The 15,795-nt window shown below is 39.2% G+C and overlaps 1 protein-coding gene across 6 annotated transcripts in view; it reads right to left on the bottom strand.

Moving 5' to 3' along the window:
* Positions 1-15,795, bottom strand: part of LOC137340071 (ubiquitin thioesterase ZRANB1) — a 66,323-nt gene that overhangs the window by 42,131 nt on the left and 8,397 nt on the right. The window lies entirely within an intron of this gene.

Genomic DNA, 15,795 nt, shown 5'->3' with positions numbered 1-15,795 from the left:
TTTAAAAAGCAAAAAAAGTTACAGATGAATTTCAGTTGAGAAGACATGGCATAAGGATGCATGTCTGACAGGAAGTCTGCTGAGATATCTACAATAATTTATGAAACACTATAATGGGGAAGAGAAAAAATTCTGTCAGTGAAAAAGCTTGCAGCTTACTCATCACAGAAAATTAGAGGGAATCTGAAGGCAAATACAGCTTTATTAATATGAATATCTGTGGATGGGAAAGGTGCAGGTTACAGATTATATCATATTCAAGCACAATCAGCAAAAATCTGTATTACAGTTTCAGCTATGATAGCTTGCTTTTCAACAAAGTTCTGCTTTAAGCATCAGCTACTAAATTAGGATCTTTACCATGTTTCACAACAGGGAAGTAAGGAAGTAAGGAAATAAGGAAAAGTTGCAACTTTGTGCTTGTATTAAAATGTTACTCAGTTGTAATACCCTACAAGTGATCAAGCCAAGCAACAACTTTCTTCATTTGTTTTGTTCCAGGAACCAAAAGGTTGTAGAAGAGTTTGGCTCATTTATTTTTGCAATGCTCACAAGCAATTACTTTCTCCTTATTTTAAAAAAGGTCCAAGTTTACCTTCTCTTTTAAACAACCCACCAAAATGTGGAAAATGCCTCGTCAAATTTCAAAAAGGCATTTCATAAATGATCACGAGATACCTTTTGCTAAAAAGAAAAAGTTCGTGGGATTTTTAAAGTTTTAAACTGAAAAATATTAGTATGGAGAAAGGAAGAGAATAAATAGTTATTAACAGTAATTATTCCAGTCAGGTAACTGTGTCAAACAGCCATAGAGATAGCTCCTGAGGCATGTATAGTGTGTAATATTAAAATCAAAGATGGGTTGGAAAGGGAGCAAAAAGAAAAAAAAAGCAAGAAAAGAGAAAAAGAAAAACACCAGCTCCCAGGCCAGACTGATTGTAGATGGGAAGGTAAACGGTGGATATGAACACAGTAACTCAGACATACTGGAACCATATACAAGAGCAGACAGATACTGGGGGCCAAGAAAGGATGCAAAAGTACAAGATGCACATGCACAAACACTAGAGGTTCTATGATATTCCCACTAACAAACATAACATACAGGGATAGAAAGCATTCAAGAAAATGAGAAGTGTTTATTCAACAATACTTCAGTAGAAGAAAAATGAAACTCAAAATAATGCTGAGCAGGCAGATACATACCTAGGATCAGTAAGCTTAGACTAAACGAGCAAGACCCAAAATGAATTAACAAATTAATGAGCCACAAAATAAAAGAAAAAGACATCTATCAATCCTACTAGGAGAAAGACATCAGAGTTCACTAGAATTAATATAGAATATGCAAAAACATGGTAAAAGGGTGATCAGAGGGCCTAAAAGGGTCTGGGGGAATATTGATTTAATGAGGAAAAGAAACTTAGCTGCAGATGCAAAACACAATAGTGCAAAATTCTTTCAGCGCTAGAACAGTAAAAGTCAGAAGAGGAGAGAACCTTAAAAGATGGAAATGAGGCTGAAACTAAGGATGAGCATAATGTAGTTAATTTACTAAATAATTATTTCCTTCAAGTATTCACTAGGGAAAACATAAGTAGCTTGCCTTCCCTAAACAGTGATAGATAACCCAAACAGAATTAGGAACTTCAATAAGAATTAAATAGATGTCCTAGACAAACTAAAAGGGCTCAAAGCAAGTAAATTGCCAGGAATAGATGGTATTTATCTTACAGTACTGAGTGTCAAAGGAGAAGAATTGAGAGGCATGGCAGTAATTGAGGGAATTTACCAGGGAGGGCCCAGTAGATTGGAGACAGGCCAACTTTATACAAAAAAGTAAAGATCGAAGCAACTGTAGACATATTAGAACATAAGAACATAAGAACTAGGAGCAGGAGTAGGCCATATGACCCCTCAAGCCTGCTCATTCAATAAGATCAAGACTGATCTTCAACCTCAACTCCACTTCCTGCCCGATCCATGTATCCCTGGATTCCCCTAGAGTCCAAAAATGTATCTCAGCCTCGAATATACTCAATGACTACCGCAGAGGGCTGTGGATGCTCAGAGAATTCCAAAGATTCACAAACCCGAGCGAAGAAATGCCTCCTCATCTCAGTCTTAAATGGGAGACTATGCCCCCTAGTTCTAGACATGCCAGCCAGGGGAAATAACCTCCCAGCACCTGTCAAGCCCCCTCAGAATCTCATATGTTTCAATGAGATCACCTCTCATTCTTCTAAACTCCAGAGAGTATAGGCCCATTCTACTCAATCTCTCCTCATAGGATAACCCTCTCATCCCAGGAACCAATCTAGTAAACCTTTGTTGCACCACCTCCAAGGTAAGTATTTCCTTCCTTAGATAAAGAGACCAAAGTTGAACACAGTACTCCAGGTGTGGTCTCACCAAAGCCCTGTACAACTGTAGCAAGACTTCCTTGCTCTTGTACTCCAACCCCTTTGCAATAAAGGCCAACATGCCATTTGCCATCCTAACTGTTTGCTGTACCTGCATGCTAACTTAGCCTTACTTCAATGCTGGCTACAATAATCAATTATCAGGAGTAAACTTGAGAATGGTCTATATGATAATAGTCTAGTAAACAGCAGTCAATATGGAAAGGCTACTTGTCAAGCTCAAAGCACCAGGGATTCAGTGTAAAATTTGAAAATGGACAAGAAATTAGCTGAAGGATAGAAAGCAGCAGTTACTTGTTTCAGGAGTTATGTTGGGATGCGGGTAGGGAGGGAAGGGGACTATTGAGTGTGGTTCCTTAGCTTGGATTTGATAGTTTGCTGACACTCAGGCTAGGCTATTAAAATCAGTCAGTCATTACTTATCTTTTTAGAAACAAAAATGGAAAATGCTGGAAACACTCAGCAGGTCAATCAGTATCTGTGGAGAGAACAGATGAAGTAACGTTTCAGGTGTACACCCTGTGTTCTGACGAAGGATTTTTTTTATTCCTCTGTGCTCTCTACAGATGCAGACTACTAACCTGCCGAGCGTTTGCAGCATTTTATTCTTCTGCTTTAGATTTCCAGCATCTACAGCTTTTTTGCTTCTTGCTCAGTTTACAAATCTGTGCTGCCTATCCTCAATTAACTCATGTCTTTGTAAGTATTAAATTTATCCCATATTATGGGTGCTAGAAATTTACCCACCTATTAAATATTAGGCTGACTGGTCTATAGTTAACTGGCATATAGCTTCCAAGTCATTCACTATCAACTTGTTAAATTACAGTAAAATGTACCTTGTACATGTCTGCAGCAACAGTAACTGCCAATCCCAACAAAGTGATGATTTAGTTATAAACTATTATAGGAAGATTCTAGACTATAAACACAACTTTATATTAGTTTTAGAGATGGCTATTAAAGACAGATTGAGTGCACTGTTTGATTAGAATCTTTGCTGAACATTATATGGTATACAACAAATGGAATTCCAAAATTATAAAGTATGTATTCACATATCTAGCGAACAAATTTTGCATTGCCCTGAAGTGAATGCCAACAAAAGTAGTGCTTTAGTATAACAGGCTGTATTTAGGTACACCCAAGATAGTGAATAAATGCAAAATTCCAACCCAGTATGTTGTATTGGCTTTCACAGAAATGCAGTGTTGAAGTTTGAGATTGTTCGCTAAACAGAGTCCTGATTTGGCAAGTACAATTTTGAGTTGAACACAGTAGTGAAGGCAACCACCAAGGAATCATTTAAGAAATAATTCAATGCTGCAACAGGAAAGGGGGTGGGTAAACTTTAGGGTCTTTCTGGATGGATGAATTAAGATAGCATGAACAGTCTTCCTCATCTGTAATTTATTTTATCATTCCCTTGACATTGTATTCATCGGTATTGATTTAAACTCAGTTCACATCAAATTCTATCATGTTATGGTCACTTTCACGTAGGTGTCCACTTCTATTCCCATTTTGCCATCTGGGCCACTTGCAATTACCAAGTTGAAATGTTACTTGCCTCTCATGGCTTCCCTAATGGTGTACATTGGTTTAGAAACCAGTCATGCATTACATTTACTAGCTCAGATTCCAGACTACTTAGACATCCCCAGTTTACATTAAGTTGGTTAAAATCTCCCATTAATTTGCTTTTTATTTGTACTTTATAATGTCAGTAGTTTATTTTGATCTTGTGATCTAGAGCAAACCCCTATAATTAATTAATTATCTTTATTCCATTTGAAATACATTCTAGTTAGAGTAACTCTCATGGAGCTTATCTGGTGCCTACGAGTCTACCTTCTTTATTTCCCAGGTATCACTGGCATGTAGAGCTACCCCGTGTCCTTTCCTGAACATTCAACCCTTGTATGTGATACATGTTACAGATTAACCATGTTTGGAATTTCTATCACATTGTAGTTCATAAATGTCTCAAGTTCACCCATCTGTTACAAATGCTTCTAGTATAATGAATTTTATAATTCTGAATGTTTAGGACATCACTTATGACCACAAGTCATTTTTTTCCCCACAAGAGAACAAAGTGGGATTACTTTGTTTAAAAAGGAAACTGTACCAAGAAAAAACTTTGTATACATATAATTAACCCTTTCCAAGTACTTTTATGGACCAATTAGAATAAGTGCACTTTAAAGAATTCATAAAATACGAATCAATTCAAAGAACTTCGAATCCATTGGATGTCTTGATATAAGGCAGCTTAAGTGAACTTGGATTACTGGTAAATGAATTTTATCAGAAGAAAAAAGGATTTCTGAAAAAAAAACTAATTAAAACCTCACTCATCTTTCTAGGTGGGGGGGGCGGGGGGAGGAGGAGTGCTGGATGGGAAGTAATGTAAAGTATGTGATGGAGGCAAAAAAGTTTTTAAATTTAGGAGTTACCAGCAGAAGTTGGAAGCAAGTGTAGCAATGAACAATAGTTAAAACTTTGCCTGGAACTAATCCTCCTTTTGGAAAGCTAAAAGCAATTTCTTATGCCCATCTCAATTTAAAGTCATAGCCAAGGCAAGTAACTTCTCACATCCTATGATTTATGGCACTTACACTTCACAGCCCACAAATTAAAGCAGTTTTCTAAATGAATGGAAATGTCACTTTCTGGTTCCCATTCCTGTTGAGGATACTCAAGTCAACCATCTGCACACTGCCTGGTCAATGTATTAAGTGTGTCAGGTTTCAGAGTTCCTGCTCAAGCTACTTCCATGATCAATATGTGCATCACCTGTCAATGAACTGTTACAGGTTACAATGTTAATTGGAACAATTAAAGTTTTTAAAAAGTGCACATTGCAAAATTATATACATCTTCACACAGATATATCAGTACCCTCATCCTAATTTTAACTTTAGTTGACTATACTACGATAATGTGATGGATCAATGTATAATATTTATCATTTCAGCAGGTGTGAATTTTCAACATCTAGCCACCTGAATTTGCCCCACAAATGCAATGTACTTTTTGGCAATATTTGTTGTCATAAATCACTAACAATTGCATTTCTATCTTACACACACTGCTCAATGAAAGGCATGTAGGACTTTTGTTGCATGCAAATAATCTTTTGTGCAAGTTGGTTAATCAACTTAAAGATTAAAAAGTCTTTTAAACAGTCAGCTTTTTTTTGGAGGGGGGGGGGGGGGGGGAAAGAGAAAAAGAGGGGGGGGGGGAAAGAGAAAAAGAGGGGGGGGGGGAAAAGAGAAAAAGAGGGGGGGGGGAAAAGAGAAAAAGAGGGGGGGGGGGAAGAGAAAAAGAGGGGGGGGGGAAAGAGAAAAAGAGGGGGGGAGGAAAAAGAGGGGGGGGAGGAAAAAGAGGGGGGGGAGGAAAAAGAGGGGGGGGAGGAAAAAGAGGGGGGGGAGGAAAAAGAGGGGGGGGAGGAAAAAGAGGGGGGGGAGGAAAAAGAGGGGGGGGAGGAAAAAGAGGGGGGGGAGGAAAAAGAGGGGGGGGAGGAAAAAGAGGGGGGGAGGAAAAAGAGGGGGGGAGGAAAAAGAGGGGGGGGAGGAAAGAGGGGGGGGGAAAGAGGGGGGGGGAAAGAGGGGGGGGGAAAGAGGGGGGGGGGAAGAGGGGGGGGGGAAGAGGGGGGGGGGAAGAGGGGGGGGGGAAGAGGGGGGGGGGAAGAGGGGGGGGGGGAAGAGGGGGGGGGGAAGAGGGGGGGGGGGAAGAGGGGGGGGTGGAAGAGGGGGGGGTGGAAGAGGGGGGGGTGGAAGAGGGGGAAAGAAAAAGAGGGGGAAAGAAAAAGAGGGGGAAAGAGAGACAGACAGACAATGAATGACAAATACTTGGAATTCCACCAACTTTATTTCAAAAAAGGGAAAAAAAAGTTTTACAAGACCTCTTTTAAACAAATTAGTTCTCCTAAAATAGCCCTTATTTTTCTAAATTTTATGCTGTCCCTCTCCTATTAGTGATTCAGTCTTACAAAATAACTAATGTGGTGTTGCACATTAGGAGTCCACACTAAGTGCACTTTTCAGGTCAAGGGGGAGGGGTTGTGGAAGAAAGAGTTAAGGGAAAGGGGTGGAAGAAAGGGAGATGAGGGATATAAAAAGTTTGCTTCACTGGGGGTGGGATATCAGAGTGCAAATTTTGTCTCAGCAGGAAATTGGGACAGCGGGGTAGGTTCAGCGAGCAAACCTTGCTTCAGCAAAGGGTATTGGACAATGTCCAATATTTGCGTTGGGTAAAAGAGGGGGAAGGAAATTAAATCATTCAGCATCCAATTTCTATCAGCAAAGGAGAAGCATCCACTTTTTGTCTTAGGGGGTTGGCAGTTTTCGACTGCCTCAGCGGTGGGGTGAATCCGGCCTCAGATTTCTACCTCGGTGGAGGGGGCATCATTGGCATCAAACTGTGTTTTGCCATCCGTTGAAGGTTTTTGAGCACTTTTTTCATCTTCAGGAGGAGTTTCCAGGGCTCATCAAACAACATTTGTGGTTTGCTTTTGCACAGTTCAACAATTTTAATGCTTTTCCTGTAGGGTATTAAAGATGGCACTGTTAAATCCTCAATGAAACGGGAAAACAAAGAGCTAGTCCACAAGCTCTTAAAAGCTTTTGAGTTCCACAGAAACACTGAGCTTGTGGACTTGCTCTTTGTTTTCCCATTTCATTGAGGATTAACAATGCCATCTTCAATAAAGCCATGTTCAGGTGCAGCCAGCCACAGATGTCTTTTAGCTCATTACTAGAATATACTCTATTCTTTTTACTGTTCAACCATTTTGCTATTTTTTTTTTTTAAAATAGGCACTATTTCCTTTTACCCAACCATTTCTCAATCTTTTTCCTACTGCGTGATTCCAAAAGTAGGTTTCTATTTTTTCCTTTTGTGGCCCCCGTCATGTGATGTTATTTCATGCTCACAGCAGTACCTACAGTTGCAATACCTTTGGAATGTTGTCACATGACGTTTCTAATCTATAACTTATTGATTGGGTCATATTCATTCCTGTAGTCTCCCAACAGAACTACAAAGTCTGCTATGCAAGTTGCAGCCTTGTATTTTTCTGCCCACTGAAAATTTAGCAGCTTATCCTAGAATTTGCATAAAGTGCTTACCACTGGAAGGAGTTAATTATTCACTTAGATTATTAGGTATAGCATTACTTGTTTTTCTAGATATCATAGATAGAGGTCAGTATCTTCAAACAGGGATAAGTGAATTTGTACAAATATCTTCTTCCTGCCCTCTATAAATTGTGTAGCCACAATGGCATCTGCTTTCTTGGGCTAGATGAAAATGTAAAAGATGAACAGAAGGATCACAAGAATTCATTGCCAACATTACTCTCAAGAACCAGGGACCATTTATTAATTAGAATCGTTAAACAGAACAATTGCCATTGCTTTTTTGCCCCATGTACTCAACAGAAATGGCAATGAGATAAATATAAAAATCTAAAATCCTAGACTGAAGCACCCAGTTTTGCAGTCAAGTTTTCATCTACGTAGTAACCTTCCCATTCTTGTCTCCTCTGGACATTGGTCTAAGAATTCATGCATGCCAACCATCTGTATTCATCACAGACATGTCAACATTCTGGGGGCCCTACCCAACCACTACCTGCATGTGATCTTAATACAATAGAATGTGCTTTCATCCGTGGACAAAAAAATATTATCCAGTGCACCATCAACTTAATGAACATTCAACCTGAATACATAAACTGGATGATCCAGAGCATTCTCCATGGAACTATTACTGCATGTGTAATTTCTAAAAGAACTGTGGTCATGAAGTTTTATTCTACCACTAATGTTTTGTAAATAACTAAAACACAACTGCAGAGTTCTTGAATTGTTTACTTCTTCATTATCAACTACATCTTCACTGGTCATCAACATGCATATCTTCCCAAAAGTGGTCCCTGGAAAGCTTATAAAAGGAGGAACATTATTTCATCCTCTAGTCCAGGATCATGGATGTCAATTGTAACATCTGCCATCCCCTCAGTTAAAAACAGCATAGATGGAGGGGTGGGAGGAAAAAGACAGAATCTGGAGCTATCCTGGTCTGAGTAGCACATTATTGAAGCCCTTCTCCTAGTATACACTTTTTTAAAAAAACACCACTACAATTGGTTATCTGCTATATAATAATTTTGTTTTAGAAAAGGTACCTGGCAGTCTGGAGCCCTTTTCTGGCAGCCTACAATTCCAACAACTCCCAATGTTAGAATGGGACCACAAAACACCAACTCCCTCCTATTGCCCAAAAAGGACCCTTGGAATTCAACAGAGTTGGGTGTATATCATCCAAGTACAAAAGAATGCTGATTGTAGAACATCAGTTTTACTTGCACAATACCACTGCTTCAGAGTTAAAAGGCAATATAATGCAAAAAAAAGTAACTGTTTAAGAATATGCTATCAAAATAGGGAGGAGAGAAACAAAACAAAATGCACCAGCCAACTTATCTTACATAACAGTGTATGAGACAGGTTTATGAATTTTGAAATTAAAACAGGCACTCAGTCCTAGCTGGAATATTTTGTATCAGTTCACCAAATATTGTGGTTATAAGATCCTTCATAGCGACACTCTGCTCCACAGAAATCTCACAATCAATGGATCCTATACAATTTTATTCCATCTCATTGTGGATGTAGCCAGATTGAAATACTTCTTTGTGCAGACAGGCAGATCACGTGCTGCATTAATGTTATTGAAAAAGATTGGTGCAAACAGAACATTCTGAAGAGAGAATGCACGAGCACAAGCAAGAGTGTATACGCAAGAGCACAAGTGAAAAAAAGCATTTTACCACTGTTCATTTAAAACATCTTTTGGGGCACAGCTTAAATTTATTGTACCAATCAGCTGTAGCCAATCCAGATGAGAAAAGTTAGCACATTACGGAAGATTTTACAACCCTCTGCTTGACCTGTAGAGTAATCACAACAAAATATGGTAGCTGTCTAATAATTATTACACTATAAATTTAACACAAATGAATTTTAAACTTGGCATCATTGAATAGAGTTTGGCAGCAGTTATGCACTCCTCATAAATGTTCATAGTTTACTCCATAATTCATTGTAGTAAACAGTATGACTCACTGGAACCTGTTACAAATCAGTATAGCTGTCAGTAAGGGAGTTTTCCTTATTTGGCAACATAGTGGGCCTTCTGATTATGACATATTTTGCTCTTGTAATATATAGTGGAACCCTCAGTATCAGTCCCTATTTGTCAGCACACAAGTTAACCTTTACTATAACCCTTTCAGTTCTCTGGATTTTGCTCCAACAATGGAAAAAAATAGTTCCAGTAGTGAATTGATACTTAAGATATAAGATTTGACATTGCCACAATCCCAAATACTAGTAAAGCATCCCCTGTTAATTGATCAGAAGTTTTCAATTACAAAGGGTCAACCTTTTTTCTGGGAGAAAAAACATTGCCAATTTACCGAGGGGGGTGGAGATTTTGGCTTAAAGCTTCAGAATCTTCACAACTCCAACTCTGAGTCCATAATTGAAGCAGTCATGCATGGACTATGGAAGCAGCAGACTTGATGGGCTGAATGGCCTTTTCTTGTTCCAATTTTTTTAATGTTGTCTTGATACTAACTATTGCACTAAAGGTGGTGGCAAATACTTGGTATGAACTTCGCATGATATGGTTACAAAATTGATGTACATACATCAACAAAATTCATCCAGAAAAACAAAGGATATGTTATTTGTTACAAGTTTGAAATGACATGTGTCCACTACAGGATGCACTACTTTAAACAGGAACTCCCTTGACCAGATGTGTGAGCAGGCTTAAGAAGAATCGTAATAAATAAAATAACTAAAAATGTCCATAAATATTTGAGACGGGGGGGGGGGGGGTTCAGAACTCTTTGTCCTACAATAAGTATCAAAAGAACTTAGTTTGGAAAATCAGTGACATCACATCTATGTTTAAAGCCAATTCAAAAAGTTAAACAACATCAGTTCACTCACACATAGGCCAACTATTATATGGTTTGGAACCTTCAGTAGCTTACATGCAGGTTAGCCACAGCTAATTAATTACTTGCTGAAGCCAAGCTGTTCAAGAAGTGTTGCATTTAACTTCTGGCAGGTATTTCCCAAGTAGCACTGCTGCCTCCAGAGGAACAAGACTCACCAGAAGAGCTGCTTTTCACCAACAGTTCTGAAGGCAGCAGCAAATATGAATACTGATCCTATTGCCATATGTCACCATCATTTTATTACCCTAAATAGGCCAAGTCTCAGTCATATACATGATGGGGAAACTACCCTATCAATGGCCTGTACAGTCTTTTCCCTGCCATCAGGAAGGTACGGTGACAAATAGTGAAGTCATGAATCGCAGTTTTCAAATTCTTGCACAAGATTGCCCATGCGTAATTTTTTTTGACAGTTGCTCCAATGCAGTAGAATTCACCTCATTTCCATTGTGGGGAGGACTCCACAGCATTGGGAACCTAGGACATTACAGCATCATTTCTTCCTGAAGCAGTTCCATAATACAAGCAGGCCATACATTATACAGAGCATTCATGGCTGTATACTGTAATTCTAGAATGCATGATGAAGATTTAATGCTCTAAAAAGCTACAAAGTTTAGCACAACTGTTGTAAGCATAGAAAAATGGATAGGAAAAAAAAATACATGTAACTTTAAAGTTTTGCTACAATCTAAACTAGAACCTTTGAAACAAACAGTTTTAAAATTCAGTAACATTGTTCCAGTCCACTAACGCCATCAGTCCTGGACCTACCAACTTGGCTTTAAAAATAACTTCACATCACCCAATATGAACATGCATGGCAAAATTGGATGGAGAGAAAAAAAACCCACCAGCATGGCTGAAACTTACAAAACACTGTGCCAAACTAAAACAGGAATGCTCACAAAAACAGAAGAGGAGGCAGGTGAGGGAGGGGAGGTGAAACAATGAGCCATTTAAAAATCACATGTTTAAGGACAGTCCACTTTAAATAACATTTATAAATCATTCATTCAAAATCACCACTCTGGCAGTCTATGAAGCCAAAAATCTTTTCACTTCTGGCCGAAAAGCACATATCAGCAACTTTTGCACCCCCAGTCTGTAATTTTCTGAAAGAATATAAGGGCAAACTTTCTACTTAAGGTAAGGACATAAAAACGAGGAAAGCAGTGGTGGTGGAGTCCCCAAGGGGTCAAGAGGGGCTGCGGTCGGTTGGGGGAGGAAGCTAATGAGCAGGAACACACTGGAATTATGGCACCTGATGGTCTGAAAAGGCCAAGGGTAGTTTATGTCCCATGCTCCAGTGCCCCCCTCAAGTCTGCTAGACTCTGCTTTCCTGCATTACAGCCTAGTCCCAGCAACCCCCATCCAAAATAAATGCCAGACTCTGTTCCCTCCAATACTGCCAGGCATATTCCCAGAGCTGCCCAAATAATGAGTGCCCCTGGTAATACTGCTTGGCATAAATACCCCTGTTCTTAAAAACCTCTAACTCACCGTGAGCAAAGTCCCAGGAACTCACACTCAAAAGATACTTATGTTTTGTCCGAGGCTTTAAAATTTGAAGGCTGTTCAATATATATGGACTAAAAGGGAGCGCTCTTAATATTTTCAACACTTCACAGCACAAAAAGCAGCTCTGTGACTGATATAACAAGTCCCAAACAACAATGCACCAACTGATTACAACAAGCCTTTCTAAAAGGCAAGCAGAGCAGAGCCAATAGGAATATACTTCTCCTTGATGCGTAAACAATTGAATTAGAATGGCTCAACACTACTTTTAATTATAAAGCAAGTTTTTATTAAATTGTGAACCCAAAAGGTACAACTTACACATTGGCACAAACAATCTTTTAGCCCTCAGCCATCTAGCTTAAAGATGCAAATGTGAAATCCAACGTAAACATTAATTTGAATGAGGCAATTCATTTTTGAATCACTAAGATTTATTCTTGAGCAGTTGCTTGTATTTTACCATGTGACAAATGCTTGGGAAAAAAAAAAAATCACTGAACTTTCAATAAAGATTTATCACAAAAAAGCCTTCATCTTCAAGAGTTGAAGCGTTAAATTTGTGCTCAAAGCTGAGCGCCATATTCTGCATATAATGCAATGCATGTCAAAACTTCATGATCTCAGAACAATAGCAATCAAAGGGATTTTGATAGTTACCTATATAGGCTAAGGAATGGCAGATCAATTTTAATGTGGGAAATGTAAAATGTTATTTTAATATGGAATTTAATGCAGTATAATGTACATCAAAAGAAAATATACATGCCAACAAATGGGTCTTTTGCCAAAGGTGAGAGGAAAATTTGGGTACAATTATTTAAGTCACTCAAAATATGCAAATGATGTGAAGCTGTCATCATTAAGTACTGTGATGCATCTCAAGAGCATCAGATTACAAGTAAATGACGTCACTTTAACTCTGCACAACTTCTCGATAAGCCACATTTGAAATATCTCAATACAGATTTGGCTAACTGACCTTGAACAAAGACAAAGACATCGAGGCACTGAAGGGTTCAGAAGAGATAAGGATTCCAGGACTTCGAACAATAGGTTGTGGAAGTAGCAGACAGAACTTCTCATTGTAGAAAAGAAAACTGAAGAGTGAACATGATCCAGGTCTTGTGCTCCTCCCTCTTCCTCCAACTGTCCCCCTCTCCTGAATGCAGTGACTCCATCCTGGGGTAAGTCAGTCAGGCACCAGGGCCCCAATGTTACCTTGCCCAAGTAGTTATTCTTCATGCGTGAACCGACACAGCAAGTGTTGGCAGGCTATTCAACCATGGGCCCTTACATCTGAGCCCAATCCTGCCTTCAACTGAGATCCAGACTGGGCGCAGGGGGATGGGTGGGTGGCTCGAGTGATCAGACGCAGTTACCCTGGCTAAGTTTTCCTCTTCCTTAACTTGGGCAAAAAAAGACGTACATTTGTATAGCACCTTTCATGACCTCAGGATGCCCCAAAGCACTTTACAGCCAATGAAATACTTTTTGAAGTGTAGTCACAGTTGTAATGTAGGAAACACAGCAGACAATTTGCACACAGCAAGCTCCAAGCAGCAATGTGCTAATGATCAGATAATCAGTTTTAGTGGTGTTGGTTGAGGGATGAATGTTAGCAGGACACCAGGGGGAACTCCCCTACTCTGCTTTGAAATAGTGTCATGGGTTCTTTCACGACCACCTGAGAGGGGAGACGGGGCCTCGGTTTAACGTCTCATCCAAAAGGCCAATTGTAGTGTTGTTCCACCATTAGCCCAAGTCCTTTCCAGTATTTATTGCTGAAGTGCTCCTGGCTTAACTAGTTGAGCCACCTGGAAAGTCTAAATCTAGCTATACATTATTTAAAATCTTGTGTATGGTATGCACTATCTGTCCACAAACCTTAATTGTGCTGTGCTTTTAAATGGAAATAGAAAATGTGTTTCATTTTGCTTTCGGATGTGGACACCGCTGGTAAATCCCTAGGTGCCCCAAGGAAGCAGGTTGCCTTAAGTACCGATTGTTTTACAGAAGGCATTAGGTGTCAAATGCGTAGTGTGCAACTAAGGATGCGTGCAGGCCGCACCAGGGTAGAGATGGCAGGTTCCCTTCCCTAAAGGACATCAATAAACCAGTTTGATTTTGTCTGGCACTTTTCCAACCCACAAAATTACCAAATTTATTCAATTCAATTTAATGATGGATTTCAAGTCTAGCAGCATAAGCATCATGCTACTGTATGCCTAGAAAATCTGTTGATAAACATTTATATTGGGAAAACCCTATCTAAACTGTCAATATTTCATCGCAACATTTGTTGAACCAATCAAATCACTGATTTCTTTTCATAGTCTGTCAATCTCAGTAACTGAAATTTCTATTGCCCAAAATGAGGTTTTAAAAAAAAGATAAAGAATTCAAAAAATACATAAATGACAAATTTTCCCATTAAATGATCTTTTGTTTCTTTTAATACCTTCATTAAAGTTTTTACTTCAAGGCCTCAGTCGGTGTCAAAAGTTGGGGCTATGTCCGTATACTTCCTCCCAACATTTGCAAGAGAAATGTTTTCAACCACATCTGTACATCTTTAACATATGCAGTTTGCAGAATTTTCCAGCAACGTGAGTTCAAGGGTAGAAAGGTCCCCCTCATACGTGAGGATATAAGAATTTCTTTACTTTTCTCTCCCCATATCATGGGGATTTAATTCTGCAGTTTTTATTTTCAGCCTACAAGCTTTATTTCAGACAAGTGATTATATTTATTTAAAAATACCACTTTCTATTGAACTACACAGGCAGACAACTGTAATTATAGTTTCTTTGTTTTCTATGCTATCAATCAGCAAAGATTGTTTATTGAGAATGTGTTTTTAGTCATTCACCTGTTTATTGCTGATGAAAATTCAGTGAAGAAAATCTCTCTTCTGAACCATGAGGTGTAAGGATTTTTTTTAAAGAATATGAAAACTTGGAAATTGCGTAAACTATGAACTTCTGAACATTTTATGAGGCAATTTGATGATTGTAAAGATAGGAACTGGCTGACAATAGAGAAAGTAGTGGGGTGGGAGGGGGAACGAGTACCTGAGGATGCAAAAGCGGCTGCATTCATGTTGAGGAAGAGGCCGGTGGGCAGTAGAGTGGTATTCTTCCAACTATTGAAATCGCACAGGTCACATGAAATATTCAGTAACTTATTAGTGTGACAAATTCTCTGTACAATCCCTGGATCTTGCTACATTTACCCAGGTATCGGGCAGGTAAAGGCACACTCAGGTTCATAGGGGACATGAGGTCTACTTGTGGGAGTGACTAGTGATGCTGAATCCAAGAAATACATCTAACTTAAAAACCCAGAAACGTAAGAGGGTTAGAATACAAGAACATAAGAAATAGGAGCAGGAGTAGGCCAATCGGCCCCTCGAGCCTGCTCCGCCATTCAATAAGATCATGGCTGATCTGATCCTAACCTCAAATCTAAATTCATGTCCAATTTCCTGCCCGCTCCCCATAACCCCTAATTCCCTTTACTTCTAGGAAACTGTCTATTTCTGTTTTAAATTTATTTAATGATGTAGCTTCCACAGCTTCCTGGGTCGGCAAATTCCACAGACCTACCACCCTCTGGGTGAAGAAGTTTCTCCTCATCTCAGTTTTGAAAGAGCAGCCCGTTATTCTAAGATTATGCCCCCTAGTTCTAGTTTCACCCTTCCTTGGGAACATCCTTACCGCATCCACCTGATCAAGCCCCTTCACAATCTTATATGTTTCAATAAGATCGCCTCTCATTCTTCTGAACTCCAATGAGTAGAGTCCCAAT

This window comes from Heptranchias perlo, chromosome 21, assembly GCF_035084215.1.
Source record: "Heptranchias perlo isolate sHepPer1 chromosome 21, sHepPer1.hap1, whole genome shotgun sequence".
NCBI classification, from domain to species: Eukaryota; Metazoa; Chordata; class Chondrichthyes; order Hexanchiformes; family Hexanchidae; genus Heptranchias; species Heptranchias perlo.
Note: the sequence above shows the minus strand (reverse complement) of the source record. Positions and strands in the feature narration are given on the sequence as shown.